The sequence below is a fragment of the Spinacia oleracea genome, chromosome 1, assembly GCF_020520425.1.
Source record: "Spinacia oleracea cultivar Varoflay chromosome 1, BTI_SOV_V1, whole genome shotgun sequence".
Lineage (NCBI taxonomy): Eukaryota > Viridiplantae > Streptophyta > Magnoliopsida > Caryophyllales > Amaranthaceae > Spinacia > Spinacia oleracea.
Window position 1 is genome coordinate 37,586,680 of NC_079487.1, and position 23,724 is coordinate 37,610,403.

At 39.5% G+C, this 23,724-nt stretch overlaps 1 long non-coding RNA gene across 1 annotated transcript; it reads left to right on the plus strand.

Annotated features, from left to right (window-relative positions):
- Positions 1-10: 10 nt before the first annotated feature.
- LOC110804620 (uncharacterized) lies at positions 11-2,029 on the plus strand. The gene is made up of 2 exons (XR_002537788.2): positions 11-467; positions 1,629-2,029. It is a non-coding gene; the product is annotated as an uncharacterized lncRNA (long non-coding RNA).
- The last annotated feature ends 21,695 nt before the right edge of the window (positions 2,030-23,724 follow it).

Consider the following 23,724-nt stretch of genomic DNA (forward strand, 5'->3'; position numbering starts at 1 on the left):
AATTAGTTGAAAAAAATAGAAAAAAAAGAAAAGCAAAACCCAGCCCAAATTGGAGATACATTTACCGGCGCCCTTCCATCCCTTCCGATCTCCATTACTGTCATCTTCGGTTCATGCTCCTCGCCATTATTCATCATCAATTCCAAATTGATGAGGTCTACCTTGCAATTTACGAGCATTGAATATCTATCGGCTTGAATTCCATCTTCAATTCCAGCTTCAATTCAATCCCACCATCGCAAAATCTACCTCCAAAATCACCTTCAATTCGAACCCACCATCTTCTACCTAACTTTAATTACAAATTCATTTGCCCGACATTAGCAACTCCTTTAATCATGTCGGTTACGGGTTGTGTGCACAAACAGTCATTGACATTCCATCTCTCATCTCTTAATCCAATCCTAACTCTATTTAACGGTAATAGGTTTTCCATGAGTAATGATACGACCAGAAGCTACATAGAGGTATGTTTCCGTTTTTTATATTTGTGAGTTTAATATCCAATTTTGAATCCAAAATATTGGCAACAAGTTGTTTAATTTCCAATTTTAATTCGGAAAATTCATACAGCTGCGTAATTAGGAAAATTCATACAGCTGCATATTTTGAAAATTCATACAGGAGCTACATATAGGTATTGGTTTAATTTTCAATTTTGAATTGCTGTATTTTTGTTAGTATGTAGATTTCCGCTTTCCAGGTTCCAAATTGATGTGGTTATATGTTGTATTTTGTTGATATGAAAGTGGTAGATTGAAGGAAAGATGTGTGAGCCAATGGGTATAATGGGTCTGCAGGAGGGTTAATGTATGGGTTTTCTTAGTTGTTTAATTTGTAGGAGATATAAACTTTGGGAATTAGATGTAGGTAGATTTTGTTGCTTCCAAAAATATGGCCAACAAAGAATTTCTTATAGCGGAATATAGATTATTTGAGTATTAGTTTTCAATTGGGGGATCGAGAGGCAATGCTCCTTTAGTATTGAGAAATTGTACACTTAAACTAAGTTTTGACATGAAGTGGTCCTTGCATGAGCATCATGGTTGTTGGGAGTTGGTTCAGCTTTGATAATTCTATGGCCGTGGTTATCTGTATCAACCACTATGTTAGAGAATTCAACTTGTGTTAAAGTTGTGACTTAAAAGGCAATTTATTTGGTTGTTTAGTGAATCTGTGATTAACTGATGATGCTGTGTTCGGGTGAAAATTATTTGGCCATGATGTTGTGCAGAATGCCAAATTGCTTTGTTAGAACTGGACATTCTAAATGGAGAAGCCTATCCCCTTCTTAGTTCTCTTATCTTTTAATAAATACCATTATGCTACACATTCTATGCTCCATCCCTTATTAGGTTCGTTGTCTGAATGTCTGTATGAGATTTGAAATGCGAAACAGGCTTGGTGTTTTGTCCATCTTCCTGTATTTGAGGCCATTGTTTGAAGAAAAGCTGATGCACGTATTTCATGGGCGAAGAACAGTGTGCTGACCACTGTGGTTGATGACTTTAAAATATGTCCCGTGTATAAACTTTTCTGAAATAAATTTATCATTAGAAATTGTTTGCTCATTATATTATAAAAGAAGATACATTGTTTTATTTTTGACATGATGACTGCTGCCTCAGAGGGAAGCAGAGGAAGGGAAGCTGAATGCAGGGTCTTTGCGCATCCATCACGAAAATGGAACTATCAGCAAAGAAGACGCCATTGGAGAAATAAAAAAAAAGAATTGAAGACAAAAGAAGAGAGCTGCTGACACAATGGTATTGCGAGGCGATAAAGGAGGTGTAGTTCCAAAAGATTGCAGGGAGGTGTTTTGGAAAATGAGTAAGGTACTGCACTTTTTCTACATGAAGGAAGACGGGTTTACTTCAGATGAGATGGCAGGTGCTGTAAAGGCAGTTCTACATGACCCCATTGATAGAATGTAAATGAATATTGCGTAAATTAGCTACAGGGTTGATCCCTTTTAAACAACTTGAATGCTGATTTGATTAAATTCAACATTATTCAAGATATGGAACCATTTTTGTCTATTATTATTATTAAATTTAAGTCATCAAATCACAGAGGATCTTTTGACAATATAACATGTTTGACAATATAACATGTGGATTGGTTTCAAGTTGAGTGCCTGTGGAATCTCAAAGGAAACTCGGATTACTCCACTTAAGTAGTTCTTAAATAAGACCAGTTCATTCTTATCTTTCCATGGCAATTTGATGATTTGAACATCAAATACACTGCATTTACAAACTGTATTGTACTTCTCTTTTGCGATTTTTCTTGCTACGAGGTTGTCTGACTCACACTTTGTTTCCTTAAACATCAATTTTCAAACAACTACGAATTGAAGGTACTCCTTTTTTTGATTTTTTGAGTTGACTGGCTGGAACACAAGTTGTGTGACTTATACATTGTTTCCTATATTTACATAGTAGCAAGTCTACACAGTTGTGACATTCAACTACAATTATAGTATTAATTGCTTAGGATATATGAAACCAAAGAAGAGTGTGTTAGGTTATGATTCATATGACAAAACATAAATCATGCGGGAAAACCATAAAGCCAGGAAAGCATATTATTTACACATAATCATTTAGCATAGTTTAGATGCATACACTTTGTTGCGTGCCCTCCCTAGCTGCGCCCGAACCGAACAAGAACAAGTCTTTAGGACTCCAAGTGTCGTCCCTCCGTAGATAGTCCACAGCACGTCCGGATCCGCCTTAAGCTTGACCAACTAGGATCGCCCTTAAGGTACTTAGAATTTTCGGCAACTTGTAGGCAATTGTGTGACTGAATTTTGCTCTCAAAATCACCTTGAATACTTGAATACTTGAATACTCGATCTAAATTATGAGCCTTTAACTCATATTTATAGACCATGGAATAAGTAATCGAATCCTACTAGGATACGAATTAATTAAATTAGAATCCTAGTAGAATTCTTATTTTAATTAATTTATCTTTTAGGATTAGGAATTTGATCATTAAACAAATCCTATACTTTTTAGGCTTCGTATGTGAACACAAACACTACACGAGCATGACCCGCAAGCGTGCAGGCCATGCCTACGCACAGCCCACACGGCCGCTCGGCCCACGCGAGCTACAAGCCCACGCGAACTGCAGCCCACTGCGCGCGCTGCCACGGCCTGCTGGGCCTGGCCTTGCGCTGGGCCTCACGTGGCCTTGGCTGTTTGTGTGGCGCGCTTGGCTTGCTGGGCGATGGCCCGGCTTCGTGCTGGGCCTTCGTCTGGCAGGCCTCGTCCGATGCCAATTAGTTCAATACGCTTCCGGTTAAATTCCCGATTCCGGAATTTATTTTCGATACGAACAATATTTAATATTTTCGATTCCGGAATTAATTTCCGTTTCGAACAAATATTTAATATTTCTGTTTCCGGAATTATTTTCCGATTCCGATAATATTTCCGATTCTGACAATATTTCCGTTTCCGGCAATATTTCCGATTCCGGCAATAATTCCATTTCCGTTAATATTTTCCGATACGTACCATGTTTCCGTTTTCGGCAACATCTACGACTTGGATAATATTTATATTTCCGATACGATCCATATTTCCGTTTCCGGCAATATCATCGTTTCCGGAGTATTCATTTCTTGCTTTGTGACGATCTCAGCTCCCACTGAAACCAAGATCAGTCGATTCCGAATATCCATAGATGGAGTATTTAATGCCATTAAATACTTGATCCGTTTACGTACTATTTGTGTGACCCTACGGGTTCAGTCAAGAGTAAGTTGTGGATTAATATCATTAATTCCACTTGAACTGAAGCGGCCTCTAGTCAGACATTCAGCTCACTTGATCTCACAGAATTATTAACTTGTTAATTAATACTGAACCGCATTTATTAGACTTAATATTATATGCATACTTGGACCAAGGGCACTATTTCCTTCAGTCTCCCACTTGTCCTTAGGGACAAGTGTGCATTTACCTAATTCCTTTGTCCCTAGATGCTTGCTCTTGATCATAAGGTAAGAGTTGTCATCCTTATTATGTCTAGAGGTGTTTCTCGGTTTCAGAGTTCAACTGATCAAATAAACAGATAATCATAGCCTATGGTTCATCTGAGCACGGCCATGCATTTTACAGTTTCTAGCTCTCCGAGTGGCCTTGTACAACTTTTAAGCATCTCATCCCGATTTATGGGAGGACAATCCCAATCTTGTGATCTTGAGATTAGACTTCGTTTGATAGGTGATTAACTGAGCGTTGCCTTTATAGCCTCCTTTTACAGTGCGACGGTTGGTCAACGTCAAAGCAACCAGTTCTCAAACAAGTAATCTCAAATCACTCAGGTATTGAGGATTTAGTGTCTAATAATTTTAATGAAATTTACTTATGACAGATTTTCATCTCTTACAGTAAAGTTTCATAGGTCTGTCCGATACTAGTCTTCCCAAAGTAAGTATCTATGCAAATGATTATGACATTTCCATGTCCACATAGTTCAAGAAACAGAACTACTAGCCATCTTGCATTCTAGTCGTCTAACGTTTTCTATGCGTCCAATTTTATAGAAAACTCCGACTAGGGACCATTTTCAACCTTTGACATTCAAGTTCACTTAATAGACATTTCTTAGTCACAGGACTGGTCCTGACAGTCTATCTTGAATATATCGTCAAATTGAAGGGACTCATCATTTAATAAACCACAAATTAAATGGAAAAATGAATTCTATTCATTTATTGTGAATGATTAACCAATAATGTTTTACAAAGAATTAAACTCTAAAACTTTAAAACATTAAATAAGGACATCAAAGCCATTCTCCAATATGCTTGATTCCCATAGCTGCAGTGTGCGAGTTTTGCTTCGCCTGCGGCAGAGGTTTAGTCAATGGATCTGATATGTTGTCATCAGTTCCAATCTTGCTTATCTCGACTTCTTTTCTTTCAACGAACTCTCTTAGAAGGTGAAATCTACGAAGTACATGTTTGACTCTTTGGTGGTGTTTAGGCTCCTTTGCCTGTGTAATAGCTCCGTTATTGTCACAATACAGGGCTATTGGTCCTTTAATGGAGGGGACTACACCAAGTTCACCTATGAACTTCCTTAGCCATATAGCTTCCTTTGCTGCTTCATGTGCAGCAATGTACTCTGCTTCAGTTGTAGAATCCGCAATGGTGCTTTGCTTAGCACTTTTTCAGCTTACTGCTCCTCCGTTGAGGCAGAAGACAAACCCAGACTGTGATCTGAAATCATCTTTGTCGGTTTGGAAACTTGCGTCCGTATAGCCTTTAACAATTAATTCATCATCTCCACCATAGACCAGGAAGTCATCTTTGTGCCTTTTCAGGTACTTCAGAATGTTCTTGGCAGCAGTCCAATGTGCCTCTCCTGGGTCTGACCGGTATCTGCTCGTAGCACTGAGTGCGTACGCAACATCCGGGCGTGTACATATCATAGCATACATTATTGAACCAATCAATGATGCATACGGAATCCCATTCATTCGTCTACGCTCATCAAGTGTTTTTGGGCACTGAGTCTTGCTTAGAGTTATTCCATGAGACATGGGTAGGTAGCCTCGCTTGGAGTCTGCCATCTTCAACCTATCAAGCACCTTATTTATATAAGTGCTTTGGCTAAGTCCAATCATGTTTTTAGATCTATCTCTGTAAATCTTGATGCCCAATATGTACTGTGCTTCTCCTAGATCCTTCATTGAAAAACATTTCCCAAGCCAAATCTTGACAGAGTTTAACATAGGAATGTCATTTCCGATAAGTAATATGTCATCGACATATAATACTAGGAAAGAAATTTTGCTCCCACTGACCTTCTTGTATACACAAGATTCATCTGCGTTCTTGATGAAACCAAAGTCATTGACTGCTTCATCAAAACGTATATTCCAGCTCCTGGATGCCTGCTTCAATCCGTAGATTGATTTCTTTAGCTTGCATACCTTTTTAGCATTCTTTGGATCCTCAAAACCTTCAGGCTCTGTCATAAACACAGTTTCTGTTAAAACGCCATTTAAGAAAGCGGTTTTGACATCCATCTGCCATATTGCGTAATCGTAATATGCAGCGATTGCTAACATTATCCGAATAGACTTTAGCATTGCAACTGGTGAAAAGGTTTCATCGTAATCCACACCGTGGACTTGCCTGTAACCTTTTGCAACCAATCTAGCTTTGAAAACTTCAAGTTTCCCATCCTTGTCCTTTTTCAGTTTGAAAACCCATTTGCTTCCAATGGCTTGGTAGCCATCTGGAAAATCGACCAAATCCCATACTTGGTTTTCGGACATGGAGTCTAATTCAGATTGCATGGCTTCTTGCCATTGCTTGGAGCTAGGGCTCGTCATAGCTTGTTTGTAAGTCGCAAGTTCATCACTTTCAAGTAATAGAACGTCATAGCTCTCGTTCGTCAAAATACCTAAGTACCTTTCCGGTTGAGATCTATATCTCTGCGATCTACGCGGGGTTACATCTCTAGATTGACCATGATCCTCACCAGATACTTCTAAAGATCTCTGAGTTTCATCTTGAATGTCATCTTGAGCATTCTCTAGAGTTTTTTGTTCGACTCAAATTTTTCCGAGGTCTACTTTTCTCCCACTTGTCATTTTGGAAATGTGATTCTTTTCCAAAAAGATACCATCTCGAGCAACAAACACCTTGTTCTCAGATGTATTGTAGAAGTAATACCCCTTTGTTTCCTTTGGATAGCCCACAAGGATACATTTGTCAGATTTTGGATGAAGTTTGTCTGAAATTAATCGTTTGACGTATACTTCACATCCCCAAATCTTAAGAAAAGACACTTTTGGAGGCTTTCCAAACCATAACTCATATGGAGTCTTTTCAACAGCTTTGGACGGAGCTCTATTTATAGTGAATGCAGCTGTATTTAGTGCATGTCCCCAAAATTCTATTGGAAGTTCGGCCTGACCCATCATTGACCTAACCATGTCTAGCAAGGTTCTGTTCCTCCGTTCCGACACACCGTTCCATTGTGGTGTTCCAGGAGGAGTCAATTCTGACAGAATTCCACATTCTTTCAGATGGTCATCAAATTCATAGCTCAGATATTCATCGCCTCTATCAGACCGCAGTGCCTTAATCTTCTTGCCTAATTGATTCTCTACTTCACTCTGAAATTCCTTGAATTTATCAAAGGATTCAGACTTATGCTTCATTAGGTAGACATAACCATATCTACTGAAGTCATCAGTGAAAGTGATAAAGTAGCTGAAACCACCTCTAGCATTTGTACTCATTGGTCCACATACATCTGTATGGATTAAACCCAATAGTTCAGTTGCTCTTTCTCCAACTTTAGAGAAAGGTTGCTTTGTCATTTTGCCAAGTGAACATGATTCGCACTTACCATAATCCTCTAAGTCAAATGGTTCTAGAATTCCTTCCTTTTGAAGTCTTTCCATGCGTTTCAAGTTAATATGGCCTAATCGACAATGCCACGGATAGGTGAGATCTGAATCATCCTTTTTGGCCTTTTTGGTATTTATGTTATAAACTTGTTTGTCGTGATCTAATAAATAAAGTCCATTGACTAATCTAGCAGATCCATAAAACATCTCTTTAAAATAAAACGAACAACTATTGTCTTTTATTAAAAAGGAAAATCCCTTAGCATCTAAGCAAGAAACAGAAATGATGTTTTTAGTAAGACTTGGAACATGGAAACACTCTTCCAGTTCCAAAACTAGCCCAGAGGGCAACGACAAAAAATAAGTTCCTACATCTAATGCAGCAATCCTTGCTCCATTTCCCACTCGTAGGTCGACTTCACCCTTGCTTAAATTTCTACTTCTTCTTAGTCCTTGAGAATTGGAACATAAGTGTGAGCCACAACCTGTATCTAATACCCAAGAAGTTGAATTAACAAGTGTACAGTCTATAACGAAAATACCTGAAGATGGAATGACTGTTCCATTCTTCTGATCTTCCTTTAGCTTTGGACATTCTCTTTTGTAATGGCCTATTCCATCATAATAAAGACAGCTTGATGTGGACTTGTCCTGCTTTGATTTAGCATTGCCCTTGGACTTTCCACTTTTCTTGAACGGTCTCCCTTTAGCCTTGAGTAAATCTTTGGCTTCGCAGTCCAGTATTATCTCAGCCTTTCTGACAAGGTGAACAAATTCTACAACTGTTTTTTCTCTTGGTTCACTTAGGTATAGTTGCTTGAAGCGACCAAACCCACTGTGCAGTGAATTGAGCAAGATAGAGACTGCCATCCTTTCGCTTATTGGTATTCCTAGCTTTGAGGGGGTCGAAAAAGCACGAGGCTAATGCGTGACCTTGTCCCTCGTGGGTGTGACGTTTCTTTTGTCAAATCAAGTGTAATTGGATTTCCTGTGAGTTTACACCCAATTGACTAGTAATATAGGAGTCGCCATTCAGTTTTTAACGACAATGAGAAAAACTGACAAAACCCGGTTATCGTGACATAAAGGGTGTGCAATTATGTTTGACCACGACGGCCGTAGGTTCCCTTGTGATCCCTGGTGTGGGGATCTCTCAACATACACCCGCAAGGTAGAGATTGAGGGTTCGAGGGACTGTAACTACCGAAAGGAGTACTCGCTCTTCGATAACTCCAGAGGCAGGATATCCTTACTAGCTCAGCATAAATAATTGAAGGGACATGCGTTAACTATTAAACTAATCTGAGTTGATTTTAACAATATGCAACATATAATACTAGATCGATCGCGATTATCTGATTTAGATTGTTTTAAGGGACCTAGCATGATAATCCAATTTCCCAACATATTATCTTTATTAGGCGTGATAGAACAATCAGATTTAATTAGTTTAACAGTTCATAAAAGGGCGAGGAAAGCAATTAAGCCATGGAAAAGGGACACATTACGACGCACCCTTGAGAGGTGCGTCACGGTTCTCAGAAAACTAACCACTTTGACTTTGCTATTTCTCCTTTTATTTAACGAATCTCAAACTACGGGACAAGATACGTTCTGTTCGATTTTTGGATCGATTGCGACAGAACGCGTGATCAATTTCTCAGCGTGAGGCTTAGGCTTAGGGGTTTAGAGTCAATACTCAGAATAATAATTGTGTGTTGTGTTTTTCACGTCGAACTTAGGGCCCTATTTATAGAAAAGAGTTCGTGGAAAGATAGAATTGTAGAACTCTAATCCACGAGGAATTAGGAAAGAACACGTCCCAGGTAATTTCAGCGCCCAGGGCTGGGCGCCGAAGATTTCGGCGCCCAGAGCCAGGCGTTGAAATAGGGTCTGGGCCGTTTCTTTGTCAGATTCGGACTCTTAGAATCCGGAGTGTATGAGACTTTAATCGAGTCTTTTAGTGCGTATTAATTTTATGATGGAATGCATCTGGGCCCGTTACAAACTGTAGGCTCGTTAGGATTTTAATTAATACGTAACTCTTATTTTCGAATCGTATTAGGAATAGGATTCTCTCGCAATTGTTATCTCATTTAGGATTTATGTTGGAGTGCAACACCTAATTCTGACAGGTTTCTATCTTTTATGACTTGCCACTTTTAACAACTACCCATTACGGCAGTTACTATTTTCAGCAGGTTTCCATAAATAGCAGGTTTCTATAAATAGCAGGTTTCGGGTGAAATGAAAAGGGGAATTGAGATTCGTTATTTTATAGGAGATGCGTTGTCAAGTGGAGATTTACGTTCTCATCATCGAACCTTCCCTTTCGGGAATGGGGACAAAAGTAGGTGTCTACAGTTAGCCCCCACTTTGACTGAGTCTTGGAGTAAGACGATGGTCAAAGTATTTAGACGGAGTGCGTCACACAAGCCATGGTGACCTGCTTTTGCGAGGGTCTCACAAGCCCCCGAGTGATAACATTTGACTTAAGGGTCATCACTTGAAGTGTCGACATATCCCTCACGTGTCATTGGGATTTGTCAACGGATAGTATAGAAACTCACTCACTTTGTCATTAGAAGTATCTAAAGAGGCGTAGAAACTCCCTCACTTTGTCATTGGGAGTAGCTACAGATGTTTTCGTAATCAAAGCTAAAAAGTGTAATTGGGCCTGGCCAAGCCCAGCCACGAGGTAAAAATGTTTTTAAAGATTCTCATTTTCAGGGCTAGCTAAACGAGAAAACCCCCTTGTTTTTATGGAACGTAAAACGAAGGAAAATCCAGCACATCGTTCTTTTTTGGAAAAACGGAAAACCAATCCTTTAATTTTTGGAAAAAGGGAAAACCGATCCTTTTATTTTTGGAAAAAGGGAAAACCAATCCTTTCAGTTTTTAAAAAAGGGAAAACCGATCCTTTAATTTTTGGAAAAAGGGAAAACCAGAAAAAGTTATCGCTGCAGCGACTAAGGACCTGCGCGGTTAGTGACGCAGACCCCGCCGGCTAAAGATGGCGAGCCTGTCCGCTAAGGGTGGACACCCCCTCCGATAGAAGTGGACGAATCTGTTTTTGAAGTTTGAAAATAAGGACCTACGCGGTTTGTGACGTAGACCCCGCCGGCTGGAGATGGCGAACCTGTCCGCTAAGGGTGGACACCCCGTCCGATAGAAGTGGACGAATCTATTTTGAAATTTGTTTGTGCTTTTTTGAAAATAAGGACCTATGTGGTTTGTGACGTAGACCCCGCCGGCTGGAGATGGCGAGCCTGTTTCATTTTAAAGATTTTATTTTGAGGACCTGCGCGGCTAGTGACGCAGACCCCGCCTGCTGAGGGTGGGCGAGCCCATTTTGAATTTCCTACTTTCTTTTCATTTTGCCTATGTAGAAGGGCTTTTGTTATTACAACCTGTTGGTGGGTCGCAATATTTCCTGATTAGGTGTGTCCTATAAGTGGGCCCACACTGTATATATATATATATATATATATATATATATATATATATATATATATATATATATATATATATTTTAACGATATTTTAAAAATAGCGTTTTTTCTTTTTGAGATTATCCAAACATGGGACTGTGTATAGCGTAGTCCGAGAACATGATTTTAACTTTGCACACTCTTTGTTGGAGTATATATTTTCTTTCGAGCCCCAAAGCACTCGTGCTTGACGGTCATTTCTTGTCAAAAAGCTTCCTTGGGGATACGCATTCTGTAATGTCCTTGATCGTGTTTGGGATTGTGCTCGTAAATGCGAGCGATCTTTGTAGTGGTGTGCTACTCTTAACAAAGCCGTGAGGTGCGACTTTCAGTAAAGAAATCGGCAATTTTCAAGTCGAATGAATATGGCAGGGCCCTATAGAAGTCAGAGCTGTTTGTTTTTGGGTCTGGGATCATTTTCGGCGCCCATGCTTGGGCGTTAAAGATTTCGGTGCCCAGCGCTGGGCGCTGAAAATAATTTCTGGCGAGGTTTCTTGATGACACAGTTGGCCTCTTGTTCGTTCGTTTTCTTTTTTTCTTTTCTTCTAGAGATTCTATTTTTGGGACGAACCGTTCATTTGAGATCACCATTGATTGGTGAATAACAATTATTTCTCGAGAAACCGTAGCCGATTGGTGGACTACGGTGTTTGTCGTTTTTGGGCGATTATTTAAAGGGACTGTCACTCTTAAGGCGTGCAGTTATTGCAATAGTTGGGAGAGTCTATATGGCCCGAGGAACATACCTTGAGGCGTAAGATTTTGATCGCTCTTGTATATATTTTTTCTTTTGAACGCGTTCGTGAGTGTTCGATACTTAGAATGATGATATTTATGTGCGAACGAGCGTTCATAGAATGGCCGTTGTGTGCGGTCCATTAATCAGTTTGCTTGAATCATTTTTTTTTGAGCAATGACTGATTTTGAATAGTTTGCTTAGAAGCTTGATAGGGTTCAGGCCCATTCATGAAGTGGGCTCGAACATCGTGCCCTTTTGATTGTTCAAACATTTAATTGCTTCGAGAATTTTTATTTTGCTATGGTCGTTTCGTAGCTTGGAGCCCCCAAGTACGCATGTTGGGATGCTTCCTTTTGGCGTACGATTTTTGTAGGTTCTTTCGAGAAAGATGCCTTGGGGTTCCACTCGTGTAGGTGCGAGCTATCCCTTCCGTGGTAGGTAATATTTTTCTACCTTTAATCGTTAACGTAGAAGTCGTGTGGCTTGTATTTTGAATTTGGGCGATAAGTAGTCTTTGCCTTTTTTACACATGCTCTTTGGTCGTGGCCGCATTAGTGCAATATGCCTTACTCTCTTTTTTTTAGACTTGTACCGTGGGATGGTTGAACTTATGGTGCGGAGTAGGCTTGTGTGGCCTAACAGCGTGTCTTAAAACATTCCTCCAGGTGTTGGGATATCATTATTATTTTTTGCTTTGGAGTACTTCATCATGCCTCGTTCAGGTGCTCGAACAAGTGTAGGACCTTCTGCGTGGGTTTGCACGGCTTATTACTTCGTTCGATGCGAGCATTCATAGATGTTTCTTTCTTGTTTTTATATCTGGGAAAAATTTGACAAGCAGAAAGATTCAGCGCCCAGGCTGGGGCGTTAAAGATATCGGCGCCCAGCTCTGGGCGTTGAAAATGATTTCTGGGCAGAATTTTGACAGTTTTTTCTTTCTTGATTTTTTCTTTCGCTTTTGCTTCGGAACGATGTAGACTGTGTAACGGGCGCTTGTAGGGCGAGCGTTATGTGCAGTAGTTTGATCGGAGTTTTGGTGACTCGCGATTTTCAGTTACCCTTGTTAGTGGGGTGACTTCATATATTCTAAGTAGTGTTTAGAATTCGAGAGGGGTTTTAGTCATTCTAAGGTTCGTTTGACGCGATCAAACCTTAGGATTGTGCCCCTATGACGTGTGTATAGCATTAACGTCGAGAATTTGCGATAAAATCGTCATTTCAGGCGTTTTTAGAGTTTTTTTTCTCAGGCCCCCGATTGTAGCTACGGGATTGGTTTGATGCTATAATGCTTGGCATACGTTTTTATGCATTCATGGTGACATGGATCATGAATAGTTTGAACCATACTCGTTTAGTGCGAGATACGTTCGAGTAGTGATTTGCTCTTCTCTTGTAAATGTCGTATTGTGCGACATTGCCATGGTCAAGGTAGTCACATGTTGAAGTGTGCTTTGGCCAAAAGCTAGGTGTCTTTCTTTACCCATAACCATATTTAGAAATCTTTTGACTCACTTGCAACATCGAGATATACTTAGCTTAAACCAACGACACTTTATTATGTTCGAAGAAGTCTTTGAAAATTATTTGAAGTCCGAGTCCTACTGTGTACAATCCGAGGTGTCCTAAGTAAGTTGACTTATAGAAGGGTTCGTACAGGATTACATGAGTGAATCAAAATACTGTTACGATTTTTGGAATGCTGTCTAAGGATTTGCTAGAGGCCAGGGTGCAGGCGTCAAGATATTACTTGTGCCCGTGTGGCACATGCTTTGGGCTTTTAGGGCCATCTTTTCCAGAATTGCGGGAATATAAACCGTTTTCAAATTGACTTAGATTTACTTGGTGTATGTCTGTGAAAAAGGTCAAAGTATACGTAGTTCTTTTCCCTAGCTCTTTCATTTCAATTTTTTAGCCCCCAGTTGCTATTATGTATTCCCATTAATGATGCTTTTAGATTTCGAGTTTAGATGACCGTGTCATATGTCTGAGTAGGGTGAGCCTTGGTTAAGTGCCAAGTCCTATTGACAATGTCTGATTTATTTCAAAGGGGATTCGCAAGCATTTGAATTACCATGAACGGGTGCCCTGAGTTCAAAGGAACGATGGGGCGACGCCGTAGAACAATCCTCTTTATTGCAAGCTTACTACCTTTACTACTTGTTGGTGATTATGACTGTGTCTAGTGGTGAAAGAAGGTCTTTAAGTGAGTTACTTTGCTTTAGGGAGGGTCAAGTCGAGTACTTTAGAGGTCATGGACGCTCGCGCTAGCCCCCATTTAATTGAGGCAAAGCGATCTTTTGAGTATTGGATAAGTGCCTAGGACTATGAGTGCTCCTTCTGGCAAGGGTACGTGCCCTTATTATTTTTCAATGTGTGCTCATTAATTTTGGCATCTTGATGAATTGGATTCTTCCTTTGACTTAAATTTTTCTTTCGACTTGGATTGCAAGTAATTAAATTTCAATAAAGGACTCTATTTTTTATTCTTGTTATTCTGTAGGCTTTAACATTTTTGCAAATTGGTTGGACCGAATCATGGATTGCCTACGTATCCGCCTTAAATAGATTTAATTTGGAATCAGGTCTTGCGTAGTTCTTAGTCAGAAAATGGTTTCTTAGAATGCCGATTTTAAACAAGTACGTTATGAGGTGGAAACATATTATTTGAAACGGTAGAATAAGTGAAGTTTATTATTATTTTAATCTGCTGCCTTGCCGTAAGCCAAAAATTTGTTTTATATATTTTTTTTTGAGTACATGTATTTTTTTGGTGGTACGTATTTTTTGGTGGTACGTATATCTGAATACGTGCTGTACCCCCCCAAGTGTTCGTTATTGTTCCGTGTATGTGTGGATAAAATCACGAGCACTTCTGGACAAATTTTTAGCAAGCAGAGAGATTCAGCGCCCAGCTCTGGGCGCTGGAAATGATTTCTGGGCGGATCTTTTTTGGTGCGCTAAATGCTTATTTTTCTTTTTAGACGAACTTTTAAAGGCGCTTTGCAAAGTTTTAATTTTTTATTTATTATTTTTTGTACTTTTCATTTGTCTTCTTTTTTTTATTCGTGACTCAAGACGGTTTGAAAGATGGGTTGAATGAGATAGGATAATTTGTATGGGTATTGGTCAATCATGAGGATTATATCTGCTAGGACTCAAAATTTACAGCCTCAAGCTAGTGTCATGAGTTTACATCAACCAAGGCCAATGAGTAGCATGGGGACGGCTCAAGGGTATATCAACAGGATGTATCCAAACAAGTTATATGGTCATTATGCTAACGGTGGTGTAATAATGGGTATGACGCACGTGTCAATGGCCGTACGTGGTTTGCAGTTGACAACAAGTTTAAGAACAAGAGTCGAGGTAATGGTTTCTTGGGTTATGGCAATGAGAACATGGATGGGTTAAATGAGCTGAACAGGGGCCCCAGAGCGAAGGCGTCTAAGAACATAAGGACTGGAAAGGGTAGACATCGTAGAACTTTATGAAACTTTTGTGGCATGATTTGGATTGGTTGACTCAATTCTTTTCCTTCGTCTGTTTGGGTAAATTCCGCACTTTGGGAGGTACGGGCTAACTCAATTCTTTCCCTTCGTTTACTTGGGTAAATTTCGCACTTTGGGAGGTACGGGCTAAGTACTACATGGCTCGCTCTTTTCGCTTTCCCTTTTCTCTTTCTCTTTTTTCTTTTTGCTTGGGATTTCTCCCCAACATAAATCCTTCAATTTTTTTTTATTTGGGCTAAAAGGTAGATGGTTATGGTCTTTGAGTCACGAGGTGAGACTGAGTGAGCCTCGTTTGGTAGGCCTATAGTGGACCTATAATTTTAGTAGGCCTAGGGTGGACCGTTAGCTTTAGTAGGCCTAGGGTGGACCTTTAAATTGTCTTACTTTGCAAGCGTATTTAGTCGTTTCTTAAAATGTGCAAATAGCGTAGATTCAAACTGTTGTTTACACTTTATTGAAATTTAACGAAAGAATTACATCGAAAATAATTTTTTGTTTCTTTTCAGACTCCAGTTTCTGGGATTTAATTGGAAGTTATGATTTAGACTCGAACTTTCATTAATCTTTCTGATTATAACCCGTGTATGAATATAAGGAGGTGGCCTAGACTCAAAATAATGACGTGGCGTAAGCCTATAACACTTGACCAAGCGACTCTCAGACTTAGGCTAATTGGACCATACCTTTCGTTGGTTGACACTTTAGATTTTAACCCTTGGGTGTTCATTTGTCATGCGCCATTTTGCTTAATGTTGGCAAGGTAGTTAGTTGGGGAGATCGAATTTTTATTTTTGCGAGACTAGAATCATTAGTGCGGCTTCCCTCTTAGTGTGTATTGCTTTACCCCAATGGTAGCCTTATGGTATGCCGATTTGGGTATTTTCATGGTTGGTCATGTTGCATTCATGAAAAATCTTTTAGTCCGTACTTAGGAGTATTTCAAGGAGGGAGTGACTCGAGAGGACTATGATAGTCGTGACCCAATGTGATCACAAGACTTGAAGCCATTAATTTTTGCTAATGGTATTGACACCTTAGGCTCACTTTGGGGGTTGTGCGACTACGGGGGAATGATTTTCAGAATGTGACTGTTTCCATTTTGCGAATACTATAATATATTATTTTTATTGGTGAGAGAGGGTATTGAGGCCGTAGATTCTTAGCAAGGGATGACAATTACATATGGGTGCTTATTGATTTAAATGTTAGGAAGGGAGACTCAATATGGTTTAACCTTTTAACTTGCAGAACGACACTAAGCATTAGGACCGATTCTATGGATAAGACAACTAAGACTTAGGATTTAGGTTGTACTTTGGCATAGCCTAGTCTAGACTCGGATTTATTTTTTTTATTCGAACATTATTTTTCCTTGAAAACTTCATTTGAACATTATTTTTTGAATACTTTGCCCATGTGACATTCAAGGTTATTTCAATTAGCGTGCTCGCTTTTGGAGCCGAACATTGTCGTCATAGGAGGCCTAACAACGACACAAAGAGTTATTTTATTTTTTACAAGTCGCTTTTAGAATCGAGTGCCTTTCATACGCCCTTGCAGCAATTTTTACGAATAGTTTTTTTGGCTACGTATATTTTTCATGCGCAGGCACCGAGGCTGCTGCGCCTGACCAAAAGGCCAGGCAGCAACTTCAGCGCCCAGCGTAGGGCGTGAGAAATATTGGCGCCCAGCCAGGGGCGTCGAAAATGCGTCCCTGGGTGGTGCTCGTTTTCTTGTTTGCGTATATTTTTTGTTTATGCGACTTTGATTTTGCGTGCTTGCCTAATAATGTCCTTTACGCGTTACAGAGTTTTGTGGGATTCGTTACGGGCCATCCCGAGCGTCGCTTATTTTTATGGCGATCGTTCGGGTTTGCGGAACACGTATTTTGGTATAATTCTTTGGCCGATTGGTTTATGAATGTTTGGGCACTTTTTAAGGTCGTTGGTTTTCTAACATTGTTTGTCACACACAATCACATATTTCGCTACACATAACTAGCATTACATCATGAGGCAATAATAATATGTCATGTAGTTTATGATAGGCTTCTATGGGTAGTATTTGCGCCTGGCTTGGTACCGCTTCTATCGCAGATCCAACACATGCCCCGGTCGAGGTAGTGCCTTCAACAGACGAATTTCGCCCAAGAGGCCAATCACGATGTAAGCCAAGGGGGCATGCACCAATGAGAGGGACCTAATGGGCGAGCGGTTGGGTTTGGGACGGGTGTACTACTAGCGAAAGTGCCGAGTGGACAACATTCGAAGCGTATGCACCCCCCGGTTGGCGATGGGTATCCTTAGTCCTAACTCCCTGAGGGAGCCAAGATTCGTTATGCGGTTCTGCCCGTTCACATTAATATGCTGATTTTCAGGTCGTCCCAACTTGATGGGGAAATAAACGCGGGGTAGGATCGTTTCACCCTTTGGCTATTTTGATTACCTACAAGCACGAGTATTTCCTTCACTATCCCCAGTGGAGTCGCCACTGTGAGGGGGTCGAAAAAGCACGAGGCTAATGCGTGACCTTGTCCCTCGTGGGTGTGACGTTTCTTTTGTCAAATCAAGTGTAATTGGATTTCCTGTGAGTTTACACCCAATTGACTAGTAATATAGGAGTCGCCATTCAGTTTTTAACGACAATGAGAAAAACTGACAAAACCCGGTTATCGTGACATAAAGGGAGTGCAATTATGTTTGACCACGACGGCCGTAGGTTCCCTTGTGATCCCTGGTGTGGGGATCTCTCAACATACACCCGCAAGGTAGAGATTGAGGGTTCGCGGGACTGTAACTACCGAGAGGAGTACTCGCTCTTCGATAACTCCAGAGGTAGGATATCCTTACTAGCTCAGCATAAATAATTGAAGGGACATGCGTTAACTATTAAACTAATCTGAGTTGATTTTAACAATATGCAACATATAATACTAGATCAATCGCGATTATCTGATTTAGATTGTTTTAAGGGACCTAGCATGATAATCCGATTTCCCAACATATTATCTATATTAGGCGTGATAGAACAATCAGATTTAATTAGTTTAACAGTTCATAAAAGGGCGAGGAAAGCAATTAAACCATGGAAAAGGGACACATTACGACGCACCCTTGAGAGGTGCGTCACGGTTCTCAGAAAACTAACCACTTTGACTTTGCTATTTCTCCTTTTATTTAACGAATCTCAAATTACGGGACAAGATACGTTCTGTTCGATTTTTGGATCGATTGCGACAGAACACGTGATCAATTTCTCAGCGTGAGGCTTAGGCTTAGGGGTTTAGAGTCAATACTCAGAATAATAATTGTGTGTTGTGTTTTTCACGTCGAACTTAGGGCCCTATTTATAGAAAAGAGTTCGTGGAGAGATAGAATTGTAGAACTCTAATCCATGAGGAATTAGGAAAGAACACGTCCCAGGTAATTTCAGCGCCCAGGGCTGGGCGCCGAAGATTTCGGCGCCCAGAGCCAGGCGTTGAAAATAGGGTCTGGGCCGTTTCTTTGTCAGATTCGGACTCTTAGAATCCGAAGTATATGAGACTTTAATCGAGTCTTTTAGTGCGTATTAATTTTATGATGGAATGCATCTGGGCCCGTTACGAACTCTAGGCTCGTTAGGATTTTAATTAATACGTAACTCTTACTTTCGAATCGTATTAGGAATAGGATTCTCTCGCAATTTCTATCTCATTTAGGATTTATGTTGGAGTGCAACACCTAATTCTGACAGGTTTCTATCTTTTATGACTTGCCACTTTTAACAACTACCCATTACGGCAGTTACTATTTTCAGCAGGTTTCCATAAATAGCAGGTTTCTATAAATAGCAGGTTTCGGGTGAAATGAAAAGGGGAATTGAGATTCGTTATTTTATAGGAGATGCGTTGTCAAGTGGAGATTTACGTTCTCATCATCGAACCTTCCCTTTCGGGAATGGGGACAAAAGTAGGTGTCTACACTAGCAGACTTAGGCGATCAAAATATGAAAGCATAAGATCCACATGGAACCTTAGTGGGACGCCTACCCTTTGTTTAGTGCCAAGGAGCTGAACATGTGTTTCTTGGACCTCCATCCTATAACACCTATTGGGAGAACTAACCTTTAGACCAGACATTGATTCAATCAACTCATGGACGTTCAGGTCCCTGTCCTCCGTGCTTCCACGACAGATATCCCTCAGATTCTTGATGAGCGTAAAAGGTTCATAAGCTACAAACCTTCTAGCCCATTCATCAGGGATATTGTTCAGCATGAGACTCATAACCTTTTTGAGATCCGCATCCCAGGCGGAAAATCTTTCAGGGGTCATGTCTCTGGCATAGTAGCTTGGCATGGGATGTAATAGTACATACTCAAGTCCATTGAGTCTGACTATTTCAACTAGGTTAGCTTCCCATTCAAGAAAATTTGTTAGGTTCAGCTTGACCATAAGCTCATAACCCATGATGATGTTTTGATTGTTGTTTGCCAAAGTTAAAACTACAATTGAAAAAGAATAAACAAATAAATAATTATTCACAGTTTCTCTTAATAAACTTAAATTCTAGCATACATGCATAATTCAATGTTCATTAAGCATTTTATTCAAGTTATGTGTTCCGGCAGGTGTGAATAAAATGATTCCAAGATCCTAAAATCCATTGAAGAATTAAGCACATTATGTATTTAGACTCAATTCTAAAATATTTTAGGTAAGCAAAAGCCTTTTGCTAATAGTCTAGAAACTACTCTTGGTTGATAGGTACGTCTAAGAACTTATTAGGTAAACCTATCGATTTTGCCACGACATAAAAGGACTCCTTACTTATATCATTGAGTTTCACCAAAACTAACATGTACGCACAATTATTTGTGTACCTTACCCCTTTAGTATCGATAAGTAACACCTCGCTATGGCGGAAAACTATTACTAAGATCGATGAAGAAAGGATATCCAAGTAAGTGTTATTTTGGCATGGCACCTTTTAACTCAATTTTTAAGTTTGGAACTTAAGGCTCTTACTATGTTGGTTAGATTTTAAGTGAACTAAAATCCTTAATCATGCAACATAATCAAGCTTTGATCTCATGCATAATTAAGACATATTTAAAAGCAATAAATAACTTAAAACATGCATAAGATAAATGTGATCTAGTATGGCCCGACTTCATCTTGAAGCTTCAACTTCAAAGTCCGTCTTGAAAATCTCCGCGGGAGGCACCCTTTTCTTCAAATAGGATAAGCTATAATTGAACTAATTACAACTATTTGATGGTACGCAGACCATATTTGAATTGAAAAACAATTTTGGTACTTTAGACCAATTACATTCAAATTAATGGTACGCAGACCATGATTTCTATCCTATTTGGGCCATACTAGTCACTTCATAACCTGCAAAACAGTACTTATACAATATATACCATTCACCCATTCATTATCATGAATGGCCCACATAGCTGGTTAGTAAAACACGTTATGCATCACATAAATATTTGCAGCAATTAATCAAGGGCACCAATAATCTACCAATTATTCAGTCCTAATTAATTCTAATCAAGTTGTTTAACCTTAAGGGATTTGTAGACCTAATCAAGAGTTTATGACTAAAATTGCTCCCACTTAAACCAATAACTTTATATGCTTTACTAATTTTAAACATAAAAATGTATTTCCAGTCTAACTGGAAACATACAAATTTAATTAAAATTTAAAGCTCATATAAATTTATAATTGAATCCATTTATTTAATTTATTTTCAGTTTGAATTAAATGAATTTAAATTAATTCAAGGATTTAATTTTAGCAAAAATAATTAGTATAAGATAACATTTATAATAATTATAATATTCAAAATTAAATTCCAAGAAAACAATTTAAATTATCAATTTTAAAGTTAATTAAAATTATTTTAGAACTGAAAATTCAAAATTAAAATCAAAACGTACCAATCGTCGAAAGACGAGGCACTTGGGCTTGCGCCCAATCCCCATCAAGCTACGAGGCAGCGCGCTCCGCTCGATTGATCGTAGCACAAGGCACACACAGCCACACGCCACAGCTGGCCACGCAACGCGCATCCTTGTGCTGTGTCGCGTGATGCTGCGCACGCTAGCGCGCGCCGAGCGAGGGATCGCTCCCTGCTCGCGCGTTCTGCTTGCTGGCTGGGCGAGCCAGGCGCGCTGTGGCGCGGCAGCATCGCTGCCCACACGCGTCTTGCTCGTCGCTCGTGCCTTGAATCGTCGCCCTCGCCCATTGCTTAGCACACACGGCACACACGCACATGCTCCCTTGCCTCGTGCGCGCGCCATGCGCTATGTTGCTCGCTGCATTCGTACCGCACGGGCGACGAGCTCCCTTGCTTGTCGTCGCGTGCCCGCACTATACAACAACCCTTAAGGGTAACACGTAGCTTCCATTGCTTTGTGCGTGCAACATTAATGAGCGTTTTTATAAAAATTTAAATTTTTTAATTCAAAATTAATGACAAATTAATAAAACATATTAATTTCATAATTTTAGGGCGAAAAATCGAAAATTTATTAATCAATTAATTTCCGATTAACATGGATTCAAATCTAGGTCATAAAAATTAAAAATTTAACATAAATTAACAATATTTATGGTGGATTTTAATCATAGATACCTAATTAAACTATCAATTAATTATGAAAATCAAATTAATTCTAAATTATTCGAATTTCAACAAATTAATCATAATTACAAATTAGGTTGTATAATTAACAAGGCTAGGCATTCAAACTTGTTAAACATATACTGTAGGTCAATAAAAAATTCAAGATTTATCAACAAGAATCGCAAATATTTAATTTAACATCTTAAATTTTCAAACTTTTGCGTTCGAAAAACTAAAATCTTCGAAAAGTCATAGTTAGGCTTCGAATTTGGGAATTCTGGGTTCGGCCGAAAAATATTACTTTTGGCAAAAATTTAGAATGCCTTTTACATGCGGAATTGACACAAAAATCACTCGATTTGGATGAGTAACGAAGAAACTGCCGAAAAACTGCCGAAAAACTGCGTACATATAATTAAATAAACGTAATTTGCAATTAATTAACAATTACGAAAATTAATCACCCCTTTTAATTCCTTGCAAATTTGTGAAATTTAACCATGTTCATGCAATTTAGATTATGAAAATAATAAGAGGCTCGTGATACCACTGTTAGGTTATGATTCATATGACAAAACATAAATCATGCGGAAAAACCATAAAGCCAGGAAAACATATTATTTACACATAATCATTTAGCATAGTTTAGATGCATACACTTTGTTGCGTGCCCTCCCTAGCTACGCCCGAACCGAACAAGAACAAGTCTTTAGGACTCCAAGTGTCGTCCCTCCGTAGATAGTCCACAGCACGTCCGGATCCGCCTTAAGCTTGACCAACTAGGATCGCCCTTAAGGTACTTAGAATTTTCGGCAACTTGTAGGCAATTGTGTGACTGAATTTTGCTCTCAAAATCACCTTGAATACTTGAATACTCGATCTAAATTGTGAGCCTTTAACTCATATTTATAGACCATGGAATAAGTAATCGAATCCTACTAGGATACGAATTAATTAAATTAGAATCCTAGTAGAATTCTTATTTTAATTAATTTATCTTTTAGGATTAGGAATTTAATCATTAAACAAATCCTATACTTTTTAGGCTTCGTATGTGAACACAAACACTACACGAGCATGACCCGCAAGCGTGCAGGCCATGCCCGCGCACAGCCCACACGGCCGCTCGGCCCACGCGAGCTACAAGCCCACGCGAGCTGCAGCCCACTGCGCGCGCTGCCACGGCCTGCTGGGCCTGGCGTGGCCTTGGCTGTTCGTGTGGCGCGCTTGGCTTGCTGGGCGATGGCCCGGCTTCGTGCTGGGCCTTCGTCTGGCAGGCCTCGTCCGATGCTAATTCGTTCGATACGCTTCCGATTAAATTCCCGATTCCGGAATTTATTTCCGATACGAACAATATTTAATATTTTCGATTCCGGAATTAATTTCCGTTTCGAACAAATATTTAATATTTCCGTTTCCGGAATTATTTTCCGATTCCGATAATATTTCCGATTCTGACAATATTTCCGTTTCCGGCAATATTTCCGATTCCGGCAATATTTCCATTTCCGATAATATTTTCCGATACGTACCATGTTTCCGTTTCCGGCAACATCTACGACTTGGATAATATTTATATTTCCGATACGATCCATATTTCCGTTTCCGGCAATATCATCGTTTCCGGAGTATTCATTTCTTTCCTGTGACGATCTCAGCTCCCACTAAACCAAGATTCGTCGATTCCGAATATCCATAGATGGAGTATTTAATGCCATTAAATACTTGATCCGTTTACGTACTATTTGTGTGACCCTACGGGTTCAGTCAAGAGTAAGCTGTGGATTAATATAATTAATTCCGCTTGAACTGAAGCGGCCTCTAGTCAGGCATTCAGCTCACTTGATCTCACTGAATTATTAACTTGTTAATTAATACTGAACCGCATTTATTAGACTTAATATTATATGCATACTTGGACCAAGGGCACTATTTCTTTCAGAGTGGTCCATTCACATTTTGATCTATAATTTAGTAAA